Source organism: Tubulanus polymorphus, chromosome 5, assembly GCF_964204645.1.
Source record: "Tubulanus polymorphus chromosome 5, tnTubPoly1.2, whole genome shotgun sequence".
In the NCBI taxonomy this organism is placed as follows: Eukaryota; Metazoa; Nemertea; class Palaeonemertea; order Tubulaniformes; family Tubulanidae; genus Tubulanus; species Tubulanus polymorphus.
Window position 1 is genome coordinate 4,620,505 of NC_134029.1, and position 20,115 is coordinate 4,640,619.

At 41.2% G+C, this 20,115-nt stretch overlaps 1 long non-coding RNA gene across 1 annotated transcript in view; it reads left to right on the forward strand.

Moving 5' to 3' along the window:
• LOC141906072 (uncharacterized) overlaps positions 1–16,519 on the forward strand; it is a 28,213-nt gene extending 11,694 nt beyond the window's left edge. Inside the window, exons 2-3 of the long non-coding RNA XR_012619298.1 lie at positions 14,092–14,164; positions 16,415–16,519. This is a non-coding gene — a long non-coding RNA (uncharacterized LOC141906072). The remainder of the gene's footprint in view (positions 1–14,091; positions 14,165–16,414) is intronic.
• Positions 16,520–20,115: the final 3,596 nt, after the last annotated feature.

A 20,115-nucleotide genomic window follows, 5' to 3' on the forward strand; every position in this document is an offset into this window, starting at 1 on the left:
GTAGACTAAATATTTACTGGCATGGTAAGGCAGAGATGTACAAGTAATTTTATTACTAGTTTCATATGCACCGTCGTGTCATGCGGTGACTTGTTGGCGATTTTTACGAATTTTATACCCTTTGCATATATATTTCGGATTACACGCTGGGGCCGTTATTCGGCGTCATTTGAATATGCGCTATGCATCGGTCGATATGTCGCACTGTGCTGCCATCTGCTCAATTAAATTCAAACATTTTATTTACTGTGTTAAATGTCGCGTGGGTTGCACGACAAAATGAAATATGAAAAACTGCAATTGGAAAATGGAAGTTGAATAAAATATCTGGTATTTGACGCACGCGTGTATAGAATTACCGATATAAGCTGATATGTATTTTCCATTATCTCGCAGTCTGTTGCAAAGTGCAAATTTCAACTTATTATTCCATTCCGTCACCAGCAGCAGCAGCAGCAGCATTCAGCGGTCTAGACACAGGTTACATCCAGTGCGTGTTTATTGTGAGCGCTGCTGCTGGTTCTCTAATCGTTATCTGAGAAGGTTGGCACGGTTTAAAAGCATCTTTAGAAAGTAAAGAAGCCGGCTCGGTCATTGATTACATCTTAACCGGCGGGGAAAAATTTCAATAGTAAAGGAAAATTGATTCCGGAGTCGCCTTACATTGCGCGAATTTATTGTTTGAGAGCTGCAATGAAACTGGTTTAGTGTTCCGTGACCGGAATGTACGAACGCGCCGACACCGACGTCGGTAATAATTCGACTTAATCCAACGGATTCGAACCGCCACGTGAGCGGCATACTAAACTGACCAGGCAACGCTGGGTGCGAATTAACCCGGGCTTCGGGCGATTGATTTTACTGTGTTCAAAGCCGACAATTATATCCTCAGATGTATATCGTCCCTGTTTTTCTCTCTTAAATTTACATTAATTCAAAAGGATTGGATTCAAAAGGAGGTTTGTCGAGGGCGCCGACGGAACAGATTAAGAATGGACCAAATAATGCTGTGCGTTTTTGAACCAGCTCTTATCACTGGTCCCGCTAATAGACACACACTTCGCTTGACGGGCAATGACAGCAAAATTTCTAGTCACACGTTCTAAAATAAAGAACGGACTAAGGGTCGGTCTTTTTGGTCGGTTTAAATTAGTCCGTTCTAGAATGGACTATAAACGCCTGGTTCGCTCCAAATTGTTATGTACTAAATCTAGCACACGTTCTAAATAACGTAGGTAGTCTGAATGATGTTAATGTGAAGAGTGATTTTTGTTGTTCAGTAAACCCACACCCAACCCCTCACTGGGAGTTTAGGGCCACGCCTCTGATAGTACACCGGGTTATCATTATATGGAAATCCCTTGAGACGCGTTTTATCAGCGAGCAATACAATGAAAACGCGCTGCACTTGAAATAAAACTAGATTTTTTTTCTCACGTTGTCTCTCTCAGTCAGGCAGCTGTCAGTGTTACTGCTTTCACTACTCGTCAACCCGGTGTCATTTCACGTCTCAAAAGCCATCATTCACAGCGTAGACGCGGCTATTGTTTCCTCGATAACGGGCTCCGGATATCGAAGTGATTTTCACTAATCACGAGTTTTCGTTCGGGCGATATTTGACGGAATATGACAATGTCACAAAAAGATCAGACGCGATGACGAGTTTTAATTGAAAAATTAGCGGACAGTGGTCAACGTCTGTCTGTCGTACACCCACTTGAAATCAATAGAACGAAACTTATTCGATTAATGATAATCTATTAATATCAATAACTTAAGTTTTTATTTTGAAACGTTGATAGATCTCATTGGTACGCTATTTGACGGATAATATTGAATCTTTCAGAAAAAAGTCAGATTAATTGTGAATAAGTTATTTTCACTATATCGACTTTATCCTCATAGTCACCTTCAGGAATACAGTACTCCGGTATTTCAGTTCTACTGAAGATGACTATTAGGATATAGTCGAAACGTTGAAAATAACTAGATCATTCACTAAAGAAAACCTTTTCGAGCTCTTTTTTCATTCTGACTGTGGGATTTTGTATCATCGAACAGCACGAACCTAGTGTCCCATCTCAACAGTTATTTATGATTTGACTGACATGATTGGAAATTAGTTCCTTCGGTCGCGAATAGTCGTCGATTTTTTTTTCAATCTGTAATCGATTGCTTATGCACACGTTTGTATATTTGATATTCGCTGCGGTTTTATTGCGTAACGTTTGTCGGCGGCAGATTTCGGGATCGTATTTCAAAGCATAAGGCGACAGTCAGCACCATTGGGGGATGACGGGGCGGATGCGTTTACGTACCAGCGTGACAATACAGCGCCAGAGATGACAAACACGGGGATATATTTCACATCCCTGCAGGGCCTAAAACTGCGATTCACAATAACTCTGAACTGACGGTGTACAGAATGAGTTGAGGAATGATTTAATCTGACTCACAGCACGTCTGCCCTCCCTTTCCTCTACTCACCACTCTTTCTGTCTCTCATCTTCCTTCTACATACCCCTCTCCATCATCCATTCTTTCCCTCCCTCCCTCCCACTCCCCATCTACTCTCGGCTCATCTACCCCTCTAGTATCTTTACTCCTCCACTTTCCTCACTCTCTCTCCTCTCCCTCTCCATCCCTCTCCTTTCCCTTCTCTCTAGCTATCCATCTTTTACTTTTGACACCGACCGCCGGTGCTGAAACATCGTTCCTAGCGGTTTTAATTTTTCCAGGATCAAAGCTTTCCGTCACGTCGGTATGTGGTTAATTGTGTCTATTACAATGAGATTGTGTCGACTCGCAAAGGTACAGCTTTATACTGTAATGTGGTCTGTATGGCTGTGTCTCGGGTGACTCACATTCAAAAGCCGTCGTGTCGAATCTCACGCGCTTCCGGACATTTTCAGCAATTATGTACGACTTTTTTCATCAGTGTTATGAAAACAATGTTTAATAGGCTTGGTTCGAGTAGAACTTGGTGTTGGCTATGAATCACTGACGTGTGCTGTTAGGATTGATTTAACCTTATCAACAACGCCAATCACAGTATCGCTATCAGAAACTAAGACCCGTCCGTCCATCGAGATGATTATAAAAAACCCTTCATAAATTTTTTCATAAATCCATTATTTTTTCAATATTCGTAAAAAGACAGAGTAGGATTATTGTTGATTGAAACGCTTGATTTCCATTTACGCTCAAAGTCGTCGTAGTCGGGTCGATCATTAATTTGAAATGATGACTCGGTAATAACTAAATTGGAAATACATTAGCACTAACGGTAAAGAGGACTTGTGACGACTTTGTTGCAATATGGCAGGTGCGAGAACCTCGGTGGTCGCAATGACGTCACTCGGCCAGGTGTGGTTAAAAATCCGTTAATTTTTTTAATATGGAAATCTCGAAATCAAAGGTGACTCAATCATTTCAGCGGCTGAAGTTAAGACGGCGCGTTTATCTGTGACACCATGTGTAAAATCTGTAAAATGTAGCGCGAGTTTTTCATAAATCATGTTTGACGTATGGAGTATTGGTTGACTGACTCCGGGCCACAGCCAGTTAACTGGATTACTACGCCTGGCTTTTGACGGATGGGAACGAACCGTCACTAAGATGACCGTCGTCATTAGCAACGTGTGTCACAGACGATTGTCCGCTAATAAAATCTCGGATTCCAACAGATAAGATGAATATTACTTCTGTCTGGGCCAAATCGAATCACATTCATGGGGAAAATTCGGTTTCGTATCGGATGCAATCTATTTTATGTCACGATGGAAAATTCGGGGCATTGTTAGCGCTGAAATACCTTCAAATGCAGACGAAGTTTTTCTGATTTACCGATTTTACCAGAGGCGCTGTCACCGGGCAATCACCGATCAAACAGCCCGGGGCCTCTAATTATCAACGCCCGCAGTTTATCGCGTTTATCTGACTCGGCAAACACCCTACAACCAAAATCTGCCCCTGATTTCTTCCCGAGTACTTCACAACACACGCCGTAATTCCGTTGAAGATCGATAAAAGTATAAAACCTGCTCGCAGTAAACTCCTTCAAGTTTATTTCTCCACCACATTCGACGATGACGTGCTTGACCGCTTAATTCCGTTACGCAAAGTTCGTAAATTGCACACGAAATCATCAACTACGGAGTCAAGAAGTCGCCGCGTAACCGTATTTTTGGTCGGCGTGAAGTTTTTCATTTCATTACAACATCAAGGCGTTGCAAACAATTTACACTGTAAAAAACCTCTCGAGCTTAACTCGATAAATGCGACACATATTTCGGGAATGTGATAATGTGTTTTTATCGAGTTAGCCGATGATCGGCTCGAAAATGCACGTATTTTATACGATTACCTGAACGAAGGTTTTTATCGCCGGGCACCAGTGAATCATCGTCATCATCATCTTCATCATCATCGTCATCATCATCATCGATTCAATCGTGATCCGGCGCAACCGGGTCGTCGTAGATTTCGCCACGTACGAATCGCGGAATCGCGCCGCCGTTTCTGCCGCAGGACCAGCGTTCAATTGTAGAATTCTCTGCCCAAGTTTTAAATGTCATTTGAGGCTAATTCACGATTCGCTGTGATCGAATTCTATAAATGTTTATTAGGTTTTCGCGGGCCTGAGTCACCGCCGCCGATTCAAAAAGTTTAGACCTCAAATCGGGCTAACTCGATCAGCCAGCGAAAAACGTGATATTCTTTCGACTGGCACGGATTTGATTGTTCAGTCGCGTTTCATTGAATCGTCATCTTCATATTTTCGCTCGTCACAAAATTTCGTTTTCGCAAAAAAGGCGGAAAGATTTCAATGAATTTTTTTCCTATACGGACAATTCATTATAGCGAACACAATTCTATAGTTCTTGCGCTGTTCACCGCCACAGGTAACGACAACTCTGATCATAACACTGACAGAAATCAAATCCTAATTTTTTAAAACTAGAATTGAATTTTTCCATTCGATACGTTGTTTGGGGAAATTCTGCCGTTAAATTTCGATTGTTCATTTTGTAGTTTAGTGCGCGCGGCCGCCGTTTTCAAATCGATCTGATTTTGTTGCGGCCGCGCGGAGTAATTCGATATACGAATGATTCATTTAAATATCGAAACCGAATCACCGGAATATTAAAGTCATTTGGGCATTCTGTAACGACGTTAAAACAACCGATTTCTGAGTTTTTCGCAAAGCTTTCGATACAATCCAGTTGACTTCATCTTTTTATTTGACTATTTTCAACCACCCTTATTCCATTCTCGCACTCGACAAAAATGTAATTATATCTACTTTAATTGCTGAATAAATTGTAAATGAAAAAATAATTTCAGTAAATTTATGTGAGCTAAGCAGGTTTTGAATTTCATCAAGTTTTATCAACTTTAAAACTTTGTTTCCTTGTTTCCTTTCTCTCATTTTTAAAAATGTTATTTTATATTCAACTTGATTGTTATATAGAATGAATGAGGATTTAGAATGAATCAACTTGATTATTTAGAATGAATTACAAATCATTTTAATTATGTAATTGTCATCCCATACAGTTATCCAACGAAACAATGCATATGTTTCAGGGGTTGAGGGCGTTCATCTTTATCGTGAGTAAAACAACAGTTTTGACGCCTATCGATCTATATATAGTAAATTGTTGAACAAAAATTTTCGAATAGAATGAAATCATCGTCAGCGCGTTGGCTTTCAACTTTTCCGAGAAATTCAATAAAGACGGCTATGTATATAAAGCCTTAGGCCGAAAACCGCTAGGAAGACAATCAGAAAACAGAACTCTTTCTTCAGTCTTCCGTTCCTCGGACGAATGTGTCGGAAACGGAGGCCTGTCGCGATAGCTTAAGACCCCTGGGGGCCGAACATTGTGGTGCGATATTAAAGAAAACTTCAATATAATTTTGTTATCATCCGTCAGTGTGTTTGAAATTGACGTATTGGCGAGGGCTACAATGCGTATTGCTGACGACAGGCTTGTTTGATTGTGTTTGATTGTGTGACTTATGTAAATGACTCGGAGCCTTTTGACACACGAGACTCTCCCTCTTTTCTTCGGGATTATCAGCGTTGTGACGCTGTTGTCGGAGAGGTGTTTCTCGACGTCACGTCACTGTCGAAACCTCGTTAAAATTCTATCATTGATGGACATCAGTCGAAGATCACGAGTTCGTCGAACTAAGAGTCACTGTTAGCGTGGAAATTAATCATACCGACGAAAAGAAATTCTTCGTCAAACTTTATCACCCGTATTTCGAAAGATTTCCTACTTCGTTTAATTCCCTGTTAACGTTGTCATGGCAGAGGCGCGAATATTACAAGATTTAGAACCGACACTGATTACATTCTAAAGTTTTATCACTTCAAACAATTTAATTTGAACCGAGGATATTACGCGCCTGGTGAGTGAATAGCGTCGCCTGCGAATTCGAGATAACTTTTTCCCCGCGACGAACTTTAAATCGGTCCAGAAGAATACAAGAAAGAGTCAAGATTGATACTAAAGATGACGCGGATTAAGTCGGATCAATTTAAACGCCTCCAGCAGCAGGTTTAACAGTGTATCGTCGATCAACCTCTCAGCGCAGCTCACATGTCATCATTTTAAGAAAAAAATAGAAGACACAGAGCGATAATTTCCAATGAGAGTTGTTTTAAATATTAATCCTTAGCCCCGAGTGGTGTCTAATCATCGCGATACCGACGATACGCGAAACTTGAACGGGATTAAAAGGAACAGCGAACATATTCGAAGATCGAGTCCATTATCACTAGATCGTCGCTCGGGTTCGTTTGTCTTCCCGCAAAATCAATCGCGCAAAAAATAGAAAACACGAAGCAAATCGAGTTTACATTACAGCACAAAAGGTCCGTGCCCCTGGGACGAAAATATTATACATTTAATCCAAAAACATCGCTTTCGGCAAAGCCTTCTAGCAATGAGTGACGCATGCTATTGTCCCGGTCTTAAAAATATATTGCGGAATTACCATACAGCAATATCCTGCTCATATTAGTCTATTGTTATCGTCAATTCCTACGTGAGATTCGCCGTCAATATTGTCTTAAATATCAGCTTTTACTATCGGCAGATAGAGACAGAGCCGTCCCGCTAGGTAATAGCCGTACTTAAGGTAGGCTTATGCCGATGGTGGTTCGTGAATTAGTTAATGAAGATATCATTTAGCATGGTATTGTGTTACTAATCGCTTCTGTCGCTCATCCGCCATCCCCAGAGAAACGAAGCTGATCCCGCAGAGTATCCGACGGCTTTAAATTGTCATTGAATTCCTCCTATTGACGAGAGACCATCGGTCAAATCTTCTAGGGATGAACAGGCATTTCAAACTGAGGGTCTTTCTATCGAGCTGTGTCTTTACGTCAACAAACAACGGTAACTTCTACTGACTACATTCCATCACTCATATCCCAAAACGACCCAGAAAATCTAAGCAGGTCCAGATGATTTATACCTGTACTAAATATTGGACCAGGACTTTTTTTATCTCCAGTGATGTGGCTTCTAACATGCCGAGTGTCAGTACCCACGTGGACCGTGTTCGACTCAAGATGCAATCGGGTTCGAATCCCTAATTAGAAAGAATGGCCCGTCGTCTGCGTGACACCATGATCATTTATTCATTTTTTTCTGCGTGATGCGAGGAGTCATTCTGAAATTCCGACCTTACCGCGGATCTGTCCGTCATTGTTTGAAATCAAGAACAATCCCGAGCATGATTTCTAATTTCCCGATATCAACCTAACGCCGAAAACAATGTATTCGACACTATTTGCCAGCGCCTTCCGATCTTTTGCGCAAACGATGCAAAGCAAATTTAAAGAAAAGATTGGTTTTGTTTCCAGAGAAAATTGGATTTTTCGGTGGTTATACCGAGAAGCGTTGTATGTGCGTTGACGCGCGCGCAAAGCGATTTACAACCGATCTGGCGGAACGTGGACTTTTCCGCTACGTCATTACACTGAGTAAACAATAGAGCAGAAACCGTTGAGTTTAAATCTGCGCTGATATCATCCGCACAGATTTTGACAATATATGAAGAACGGTAATAGACATTTCCGTCGCGTTCTGCTCAGATTTGATGATCCCTAAATCCCAGAGTAATTGTGTCTGGAGAACTTTTTTCTAAGTGTAATTAACCTTACTCGGAATTAAGGTCCATTACTGATAAAATCGAGAATGTTTGAAAAATCCTCGAAGCTTTACTAATCTACTTTCGATCCCAGAGGTTGACATTGGGAAATGTATAGCGGTTCGTGTAAGCATATGTGACTCATCCTTTTCAACCACTGTCAATTAAAACTATCTGGTGGGACTCCGCATTTTAACACATCGTCGATGACGAGGAAAAAGAACCATTTCATATCTGCGATCACTCAGCTTCATCTTTTCTCTCTCAATCTCGTTTCTAAAAGTTATGAGGAACCCCCCGACGCTACTGTGGTAATCGAGGATTCCACTTATGGCAAGTGAAGATCCACCAAGTTTGCTAGTTTTTACTCGGTCTTCTGCGTTCAATATCTTCTACATTTTGATTAAATTCGAATGCACTCTTCTCTTGATTAAATCGACTATCAATGAAGACTTTACCAATCACTGAGTAGAAAATGAATTTAGTGTGTATTTGGTGGGTCCGGTGATAATGTATGGATTCGGGAGACTAAAATATTCAGTTCAAAGTTGGTTGAAAATGAACTGATTTTGACAACGCACGTCTGAGTGCTTGCCACGCCATCTTGCGGTATAGCTGGTGTTGTTTTTTATAACCATAGATTTTATTTTCTTTATACATAATCATACAAAATAACATGACAAATTAGCCACAAATCGTCCGAGGACATTATATGTGGTTGAAAAGAGTTAAAGTAGAATGTAGATACAGATGGCTTCTACTATCTTATGATTTCAGGTTAATTATTTTGATAGAAAAGGAGCTGGTGTTGTGGTTCCCTATGCCTATTTTATTGACTAGACACTGGACTTACATAGCACTTGTAGCGACCGCGAAAGACAAAATGGCACTGAGCAACCATAGTTTAGATAGTATGCAGGGTCTCTTCCCCAGGATATTATAAGCCCACCTCCCCGCCTTCCTTAACAGCTATGGCGGTAGCAGCAACCAGGATCTGCTGATGTTAGAAGTTCTTTGGGGGGAACTGTGGCGAATGTTGTGCGAATACTTCAGCTACTTACCACTAGCCAGAGCGCGCTATCCATGCTGTTTTATGAGCGTCGGGACACCTTTTGTGTTAATAGTAATGACATAATGAAATTGGCGCTATTCATCAATGTCCATTCGACTATTCGTTTAGTCATCGTCGATACCGGCGAAGTAGTAACGGAGGGTACTCATCCTTGGTCAGTTTACTAACGCGGGAGGTGAAGCTGGCCAGTTGTAAATCATATCTACCACTGGAGCAAGTGACAATGAGCACTTAACGTAGCGCCAGTCGATTTATAAAAACAGGTGACAGGTGTGTGGAAACTGCGACAGTGTTTCCACTGATGAATTGCCATTCAGCTGCTTTATTAATGATACACCAAATCTTACTCTCGTAAATTCAAACGCGACCATTTTCGGAGAAGGCGACGACACCGTTGAAGAAACTGATTTATTAGTTATTAGCGAAAAGGACGTATGCAAATAGATAGGCCACAATGACAAATTAACTATTGTCCGGGTGGGAAATTGGGAACTCTATATTAGTGCTATCATCATACATAAGTATATGGAGATGGTAATTTCGACTTCTTTTACTGGGGACAAGCATAAATGGCACATCGCTTCATCACTATTGGATAGATAGGGGCATGGGTATATCAAAAGCTGACACAAACACTTTGTCACCAAACTTATTGGGTTTGGGTATATCACCCTGTTGCCTGAATCAGTAACGCCTGGTTATCGAGACTCGACTAACTGTGAACCAGTCGCTGGTGGTGCCTGTGAAGGCAAACATCATCTGGATGAAGTTACAAATGATCATCATTTCGATCAGATTTCATATACCATAGCAAGACGAACCCATGGTTGACATTCGAAAGGTAGACAGAAAGAACAGTGCCTAATTGCAAAATCGTGACTTAATTCCAAACGTGGCCTTGAATCGTGAGACCGGTTTTTAAGTTTTGTGATTTGCTATATCTTGGCTTTAGACAGGTCTTAAATCTAAACCATGACTGTGCAACTGGCCCTTGGTAAGAGGCCTAAACCCCGAAAATTTAGATGAAGCCTGTTCACTATTCTGACTGCTGTATGTGGCCCACTGACTAATGATAAGTCCACAAATGTGGATACATTCGATTGTGCCATGGACAAGCCGGAAACTGCCTAATATCAACTGAATAAAAGATTATATCGTTACATCCTAAGGATGATAAATTTCCTGAAATATTACAAGAAATGTTTTTCTGCTGAGTCATCAAATTGTGATGTTGGAAACCGACGTGTTTAGGAATGTTCAGGGGGTCGCGGGCGCTATGGAACACGATGTTAATGATTTATGGATCGAAGTAATGAAAGCGCTCGTCCATATTGGATAATCCCGACCTATTGTGAAGAGTTATATGAATAAATACCGGCAGATATCTTGGATGCAGGTCGGAATGTTTCTTATCACGTGTGTCTATACCTCGTAACCGTAAATCAGTATAACATTAGTTACGGCAAGAAGAGTGGCATTCGTGTATTCAACAAGGGTTATATCAGTTTAAAATTGAAAAGAAATAATCCACCACATCCTGGTGCAGTGCAGGTATTGGGGGAATCACAGACGTTTGATGGCGAGTTCAAAATAGTTTTTGCGATTATTTGCGTCTTTGATTCCAATAGTCGTGAGTGCCAATAATAATGAAGACCTTTACGCCACAACAAACAGGCCGAACAACAGATTTGAACCTAATTGGAAGGATCCTTAAACAACCAAGATAGAGGTTATCTAAAGAACCTGTCCGTGTGAAATCGAGGTTTCATCAAAGAACCTTGGGGCCCTGAAACATGTCATTACACAGTAACAACTTTTGAAATTAGTGGGGAATGAATCTGATATTGATTTCGAAACCGGCAAATTTTGTGCCAAACCTAAGATATTCTTGTTGATTTGTTAAATCGCCTGCGACCGAACTAATTAATTGAATTCAACGTTGAGTCATTCGAAGAAGAATAAAACGGAAGAACAGACGAAAATGAAATCCTCAGACACCACCGTAAATCTTCTCCCGGAACAATTAAACTGACCAAGCGGTTGTTTCTTTCGTCTCGTCTTTTGAAGTACTGGTTACATTCAATAGCTGTAAGCATCGCGGCGCAGATTAGGGAAATCCAATTTCTGATTGGCTTCGTTTCGTCGAGTCGACGTCACACACGAATCGGCGAAATTTAACCGCACAAGCCACCAATCAAGCCATTGTTTGTCAAAATGAAAAATTACCGATAGCCAGTTGTCGTTGTAGCCCGTTGGGATTCGACTGTGTTCCTGGCAAGAATTGTGTTTGAACTATTGTTATTCGCAGTCAGTACCAGGTGACGCGTGTTAGTCATGTAATATAAACAATTGGACATCGTTTTCAGCGCGTCTCAGATATTTTCCTCGCGGTTCCTATTGTCCAATCAGTCTTGTTCATTTGTCCGGATGTTGCGTGATGGCACTTTTTAAATGCATTGTGTCGGCGCCGGTGTCTTTCTTATTCATCTGTGTAATTTCTCTCGAAGACCAGGTGCAAAGTGATCGTCGAGCGAATGGTCTTTAAATCTCATCTTCTTTTTTGTCGGTGTGTGTCATGGAGACGCGCAAAAATAATTCTTCACGCGCAAAGGAAAATACTTATCAAGCTCTGCTTATGACCATCAGTATCGCGTTATCAATCTGCAGCCGGGCCTTATCCACCTCAATCGATGACAATCGAACAAATTCCAATCGTGTACAGCCTTCACTTGCGTTCAGGACCTCACTTCAGGCATTTCTAATCGAAAATGCACTGATTACAAATAGATTACAAACACTATTATAGGTACAGTTGTCAAGAGTTCGTTTTTAGAGTTCGCTTCCAGGAGATTGACACCTTACTGTCATCTCTAGCTCTGATAGATCTGATCATTTCCACACAAAAAAAAGGATCTGGTTCAATGGAACCACGATGTAGCTACCGAAAAATGGAAAACGTTGAGTCGTCTTTGGTGATGTGCGATGATGTTTATTACGTCCTCGCTAATACGAGTAATGAACGCGGTTGTAAACAGAATGAAATCGCTCCGCTACTATCGGACAATACTCAATTGGTTCTCATCGTCACCTCGTATGTCGTCCGTTATTTTTATCAGCGCTAGATTAGCTAACTCATGTCGCCTTTGTACCCATCATGACCCGGGGACAAACCACTTTTCGCAATTACCAGCTCCAAATTGAAATTTTCGCCAGTTTGTCGGCCGTATTTAGAGCAGAAATGAGGTCTCGGATTCGATTATCACGTCAACTTAGTCAGCCGACCCCTCGCGACGACATTCGCTCATCTTCGCAATGTCAGCTGCCCGTCGTTTCGGCGGATATTTAGCGCGTGGTAGGTAATTTCAGCGGATAGTTTGCGCGTTCGTTCCGATCGAGTGACGTCACCGTGGGAGTGTTCGTTCGACTGTAACTGATAGAGAGAGTCGGTGAATTGTCGATAAAGCGCGTCCGAGTCTGTCGTTGTCGTCATTCTGATAACGACCTATGCTGGATGGTGAAACTGAACAGATCGTGCCTACAACGGAGAATTTGCACCTTGCGCATCTCAAACCCATCCCAGCCGAACATGGAGCACAAAGCCGAGCACTTCAAAATGGCAACGAAAGCGCGCCCCGGTCTGTTGTGAATATATCTATATAGCGCCTCGACGATCAAGTACTCTGAGCAAATGTATCGTATGAACATATGCAGACAGTACATTTGCTAGAGGGTCTTGAGATGTGTCCTGAACTCTTCACGGTTGTGAAGCTTGTATGATAAAACTTGTCTTATTTCTGAGATCCAGTTTTATCATCCCTCGGATCAGGTTAGAACTGTCTCCACGGTCAAGCACTTGGAGTGTTTAGACCATTTGCATCGGACGAGGATGACACCAAAACTTGACCAAAAATCAAATCACATTGCCCTTGTCTGTCCCGAAGGGTTTTTGGTATTACGGTATTATTGAGCAGTAATTACTGTTTGTTACTGACATGGTTTGATTGTAATCCGACTGGACAAGTCAAAAGTCATCCTCATCCCGCGCAGTTTATTGACTTTACCTTTGATGTTGTCGGGAAAAGACGGTCATCTCACCTCCAGTTGACATGACAACTGTCAGCATCATCTTCGGTTGCATTCGCGCGATCTGTCAGGAACATCCACGAAAAATCACACGCATTTCTCATCCATCATTGTTCGTTATATTATTGGATTGTCGCTGGAAATTGTCTTAAAATGTCATCGTCTTTCGGATCTCCGTCGCGCCCGCCTCGAACACAAAGCAATAACTCAGATTTATATTAACCGTCGACCCCGAAACACCGGTTTACTGTAATCGCAAATTCCTGCTTAAAATTCATAATACGTTTAATGTGAAAAGCTGTTTAAAATAGCGGAAAATTAGTCCCGTTTATTGGATGTGGATTGTGAATGACATCGAAAAAGTGACGTCGTTTTAGGAAACGTGACTAACCAATGCGATGGGTTCGAATCCTGGTAGCGATAGAATTTCGCGGTTAATTTGATTAAAACCCACCATATAGAAATTTGAAAAAAAAAAATAGAAATTAACGTAGCAAATCAAAAAGATGAGAGAACCGACGTTTCGGATTCTGAGGAGAGAATCCCACAATGATAATAAAAAGTCCGAAAATGAAACTTTTATTCGTTTATTTCAACGTTTCGACTATATCCTAATAGTCATCTTCAGGAATAATGGATTCTCTCTAAAGACCAACGACCGATGGCTCTATGTTTTATTTGACTATTCTCCACGTGTCTGAGTATCTTTCTATTCTACCATTTTCGATCAGTGGTTCTACTAACTCCTCTCTTTTTCTCTTAAATAGATTGCGAATAAGAAACTCCAGCCTGCTAATAGAACAAGAGATGCACGTCAGAGAGAAGGCAGGTGAACTACGGGTAACGATTTCAATCGGCAATTACTTAAAACGCGTATAAAATCTTCATTAAGTCAATTACGGCGTGAACCTCAGGTTGCAATTCTCCTCAGCATCAGAAAGACGCGTTGAATAATCCGATTTTTACTGGTGCCATTGTTCTAGCAATTAACCGTAATCACCCGGTTGAAAATTCAACGGCTCGAAAAGACGCTTAGTCAGATTTTTTTAAGAAGCGGAAGCGAAACATCACAAGAACAAATAGCTTTAGTTTTTAATGCGCTTTCGCAAGTGTCGCATTTCCCATGGTATTTATGAAAATCTGACGGTTTCTGCCCAAACCTCAACAAGATTAACGCAATGCCTATGAAATCAGCCGACCGATCTCAACTCGTCTCACAGGCGCCGCACGAAAAATACTTTCATAAACATCAGTCGTGTAACGGACGATCGCTATGAAATCTTGTCAGTTTTTCAATCATTCTGAAATTCTTTTGACAATAGCGCCGTAGCGCGGTGCGTCAGATCGAGTTTTCTCGGCGGTGACATTTTTCATAAAACTGAAGATCGCCTTGTTACAGTGAATCCCAGAAGGCTTTCGCAGTGTGTCGAACTGTTAATCGTTATCTATTGTTCCAACCCGCTGGCAATAGCTGATTTATCGTTCTGACGATGACGTAATCCATCGCTTAAAATGCCTCTACTCTCGTCGGGCCGCAGGTTTTGACAATGACACCTCAGCCGATGATGCAGTATTGGGGCCCGGCCGGGTCCCATTAGGCTGCCGTATGCGAACTGAGATTTGTCAATGTTGTGTGGTTACATCCCACAATCAGGAAAGAAAGAGTTTATTTTTACGTTTCCACAATATCCTAAAAGTCATATTCTAGAATTCTGAAATACTGAATTCACGCATAACTGCTCTCAATCAAATTCTGCGGTTGGATTTTCAGTTTTTTCTTTAATTTTTTATTATTTGTATTCCCATAGTTCGTGGCATTTCTGTTCCGCGAATGCCTCTCCGACGCTTTTAAGTCATACATCTTCCGCACTGTCTTGTCGATGTAAAGATGGGCACGTGTGTACACGCTTCAGCAACTCTTCCACACAGCGCCCTTGACTCGCGCGCTAATCATATAAGCTTAATGTTTTGAATTCTATTGAAGTGCCTCTTGTAGGCATTGTAATCGTCCTTTCCTTACAACAGTAATTAATGAATCACACCTCGGAGACTTCGAGTCAAATACGAAATTGAATTTGGTATTTTGACGGCATGGAGGCCCGCTAAGGTCAAGGTCGTGTGTATACATAGCACTTCCGTCTGTCGACAATGTACATAGCCCGACGTTCTAAAATTCAATTTAGATGGCTGGTGCTGAACGCTGCCAAAAATGAACGATGTCGATAACCTCGACGAATAGAAATAAACGCCGCAGTCTCACATTCTGTTTACAAACACGAATTTACAATTTCTTTCGGAGAACTGAACAGAGCACCACAGCAAACATGGCACTAATGGTATATATTTTGTGTCGACCGGTACTGCACTGACATTTGACGTTTGAGATTTTGTTTTCACTCGGAGTCTAATAGGTCTATTGATGGCTAGATTGCATGCGTCGGCCAATAATTGACTTTGGTGTTGAAGAACAACGGAATAAGCCAGTAACAAGGTAGTAACCGTTGTAAGTGAAATAAATACCAATAGACATGCAACCTCTCGACTTTTTGCTTATTCGCTTCTGATCGAAGCGGCCCCGAGAGACGCCGGGTTGCGACCTTACAGATTCGTATGTCTTGTATGTGTCGAATCTCCGGGGATTGAGGAGATGATCGCATGAATTGAACCAGTTTTAATGGCGTTGCGAACGTTTTGATTAGACGAAAGGAACACAAATAGAGATCTGAATCTGAATCATTCTGATTTTTCTACACGCGTCGTCACTGTCGCTTTCTCTCGTTTGCTTGCGAATCGTTCTTTCGTAGTGCAGATTGTCTAGTAAAAAATATGTTTAGCCTTCTTTACTTTTCCGATTTGCAAATAATGTGCTTCAAGGGCTTGCTAATTATAAGCGCGTATTGAAATAATAACGCTTTACCCCAAGTCCTTCTTTCATGCCCAGCATTAGTAAGACACATATCCGTGTTTTGGCGATAATATTAAGGAAATCCCAGCAATGATAACGAAAAAATTTAAAACCGAAAATGAAACATCTTCGGACTATTTTTCGTTAGAATTTATTGCTATACTCTCTTCATATATTTTCTTTAGGTTTACTGGGATCTAACCTAACTAATACGTGACGACTCCCTGTGGTTTATGGCTTTGCAACGACAAAAAAAACAACGTAATGGAACGTATCGATGGTGTACGGTGTAATCTATTCGATTTTGATGTTTCTAATTTGCCTTAAAATGTAACGAATTCGCTTAGGGAGACGGCATTGTTATGAGTAATACCTCGGCGTTATTGTTATTTGAATACTTGGTATTAATTTGAAGGATCGTTTATCCGAGCTACGATGACGCGCATTATCCCAGGTAATGACGCGTGGCAGATACCGAACACATAATCCATCAAAATACGATTTCAGGTTAATTAGATAGGTTAATTACATTAATCAAAGTTTATTTTTTATTGAATAATAAGGTTTGCCTACACAAATCTGCTGAATAATCAGATTTTTGAATCCAGTATTTTTTACGATAACCTTTATAAGTCGGTGATACTTGTCTTTATATCTGATATATTATGAACCGGGACCGTTCCATGCACATACTCCAAGTTTCATCAGAAGGTCATACGGACTACACAGGTCAGTAAACGTGAAGACAGGTTAGTAGATCCTTGTAGGTTTAAGATTTTATTTAAAATACGGGCTACTGCATAGTAGCATTATCAGGTATAAGTGAGCCTGACTCAAATCAAGTTAACGTATACAGCGCTAGCTGTCTTCATATTTACTGATTTAACACCAGGTTAATACGGCTCTTCTGCTATAATGCTGCTAACACTTCAACGATATGTTTATAGGAATTCATTTCTTGAAAAATACCTCTGTTCCTGTTATTTTTGAAATGCCATTAAATTGTATCGCCGAAATTAATTTTTGAAGACAAAGACTCGATAACCATGCAAATACCATCTTCGAATACGACCGATCACAATTTCTGCTTATCGCCTGTCCATCACGTGGTCTCTTAACCAACAGACCTGAGGTGACAAATAATAACGCGGCTATGGCGGGTGACCTTTTTCGGTGCGAGCTAATTTGTCATCTTCCCCGACTCGACCAAAAATACGAGAGCGTTTCAAATCCTCGCTAGGATCACTTAGCAATCGCGGAAGCGTAAAAGACTGTCTCGGGCGTCTGGATTTTTCTCGCGCCCGTCTCCCGGCGAAGATGAATGGAGTTTTCATATGACCGCAGTCGGGCGCTTAGTGCATCCAGTGTGAAAACCAACGCGACGAATAATGAAAATAAATCATAAAAATTCGAATAAAGCAAACATTAGTATAGAGCGGCGATATAATTAAATCGTCTGGCGAGGAAAAAAACGCGCGGATAAGAAAATTAAACGATAAATTCAATTAGTAAACCGGCGGTATTATGATCTACGATGAGCGGCGGGCGTTGTGTGGATTAATCTCAGCAGGAAACCGATGGACAGATGGTGAAACTGTTCAACCAAACATCGAACAAAGGCTAATTTTTACCGAGTTATCTCTTATCACAGTCGGTTTATGCAAGTGGCCAATTTCACAAATCACGCTCTACTGATCGTACTGATATCACCGATAGCAGTCGAAATTGTCTCAACTCGCGTATTGGTTATCCGCAGTTCGTGGGTTCGAATCCTCTGTGTGACAGACTTCTTTTCTTCTAATCTCTTCATTTTTCTATCAACCGGATAATCAGATGGAACCGAACGCGCGCAGACGGTTTGTCCTAATTAGAACTTTATAAGTGCCAATCAAGTTCTATATCCATCATGTACTCTTCAAAGAAGTTCATAGTTTATCGTGGACTATTCTACTTACGCCTAACTCATACTTCTGTGACTTTTCGTAATCTTCCCTTCACAGATTATTCCCAAACTCATTCGGAGTTACTGACTCATTTGACAGCACCCTCATTTTTTTCAAAGATCATAAAACGAGATTTCGTTGTTATGTCAATCCGGTTGTGTGTGCCACATGGGATCATGAATTCGTGTGTAATTGCTAGTTTGTCGTTGATGAGATTTTAAATCGTGTGCATCCAGTTTATAGCACACAGGTGTACGGAGACGACGGGGATCTCTCCTAGCGAATAATTAATAATGCAAACGCAGATAAACGGACTATTCCTTTGTGTTTAGGGTCCGATTGGTTCGTAATTAGATTGCGAGATTTGTGATAGTCAAGTGCCCGGTGAATTATGACGTTAGTGTACTGGCTGGACAGCGAAGAAAGTTTACCGAAGGACCTTAGGTGGATTTGTATCACTACCAGCAAATACGGGACTTTGTGCTCGCCAAGAAGATGCAGATTTTAGAACACGAGTGAATCAACATAATATATAAACTCTGATTGATGTATGCAAGATTGGTGCCCAAAATCAGATGCTGACCCCAGCCTAAACTCTCATTGTCTAACAACATAAATATAGTGCCTTTGGCCTGTTTCGTCCATTTGTATGCACACATGTACATTTTAGAATATCCCACCCTTTATTTTATCTTCAAGAAAAACATTTTGGTGCCTCTGACGCTTGTTTATGTTGCTTGCATTCACGTTCTCGGGGAAACACGCAAACCTCGCTTCCGGTATACGAGCCGAGAAGGTTGTGAGCGCATGCGCGGGTGTATCCGCGCATTGTTGAGTAACCAGGCGCCAAAGGGCGAAATACACATCATCACCGTGTCACAATAAAGCTCGCGAGAATACGACGTCATGACCAAAGGTTATAGTTGATGACTTTAGAAGCTCATTACCTGATATTTAATCGTTGATTGCTGGCAGGGAATTATCGTAAGAATGGGAGCCATAGACTGAAGAAACACGAGTGGCCTTGAGCGCTGCTGCTACAGACGACTATCTCTACTCGAGACTGAGGCACGTTTATTGATTTTAAAACGGGCGAACAATATATTGATCGTTTGGAAAAAATTTAAAAAGACGAAAAGGATTTCTTTTCCGTGGGATTCGCTTTACCGACCTTATATAGGCATTCCCTTGAAGGGAAAATAACGTTCACGCTTTCGTTTTGCGATCAAAGCAAAATAGAAAATTACAGGAGAAAAATGAGCTCGTGCCTTTCGTGAGCGTTTTATCTTTCTTATCAGTGCTGGACCTCGAACTTATCAAAACGGCTTTACAACGTTCTCCATCTCGCGGCCATTTCAACGATCAGTCAAAATTAATTCATCTCTCCTAGTAATTTTCGGGTCAGTTTCTTTGTAGACATTATGTTGAACTTCGCGAGTTCTCTAAGGCCAATCGACGCTCGAGTGGCTCTTGGAATATGGACAAGTTGTAGGCCTACTCAGCCTCCAGTTGCGCGTGTATCAATCATGTGAGTCAAGCTATAAAATCCTTAGGTTATTGGCAGTAAAAAGGTGATCTGTTTTAGCTAACTGGACAATATCGTAATAAGGTGGCAATTTCAGATATAGCCTTTCAGATAACATGATGAATGGGCCAGGTTTGTTTACGCAATCGAATAACTTAAAAGGCACCTGACGGAACCAAGATCTTGTAATCAGCCAGGATCAGTTCGACAACTGAAATATATCAATTAACCAACTTTTTAGCGGCTGACCGATAGCAGATTTCTACGAACATAATTGACCGCTGAATCTTTTTATAACCCGATATTGCTTGACCACCCTAAAGTGAGAGAAAAACCAAGCGCGTGTTTGCATACTGCGTTCTGCGTGTCGTTAGTGACTAATAAGACTGGTGCCCTGTGCGGTAATTGATTCTTAGAC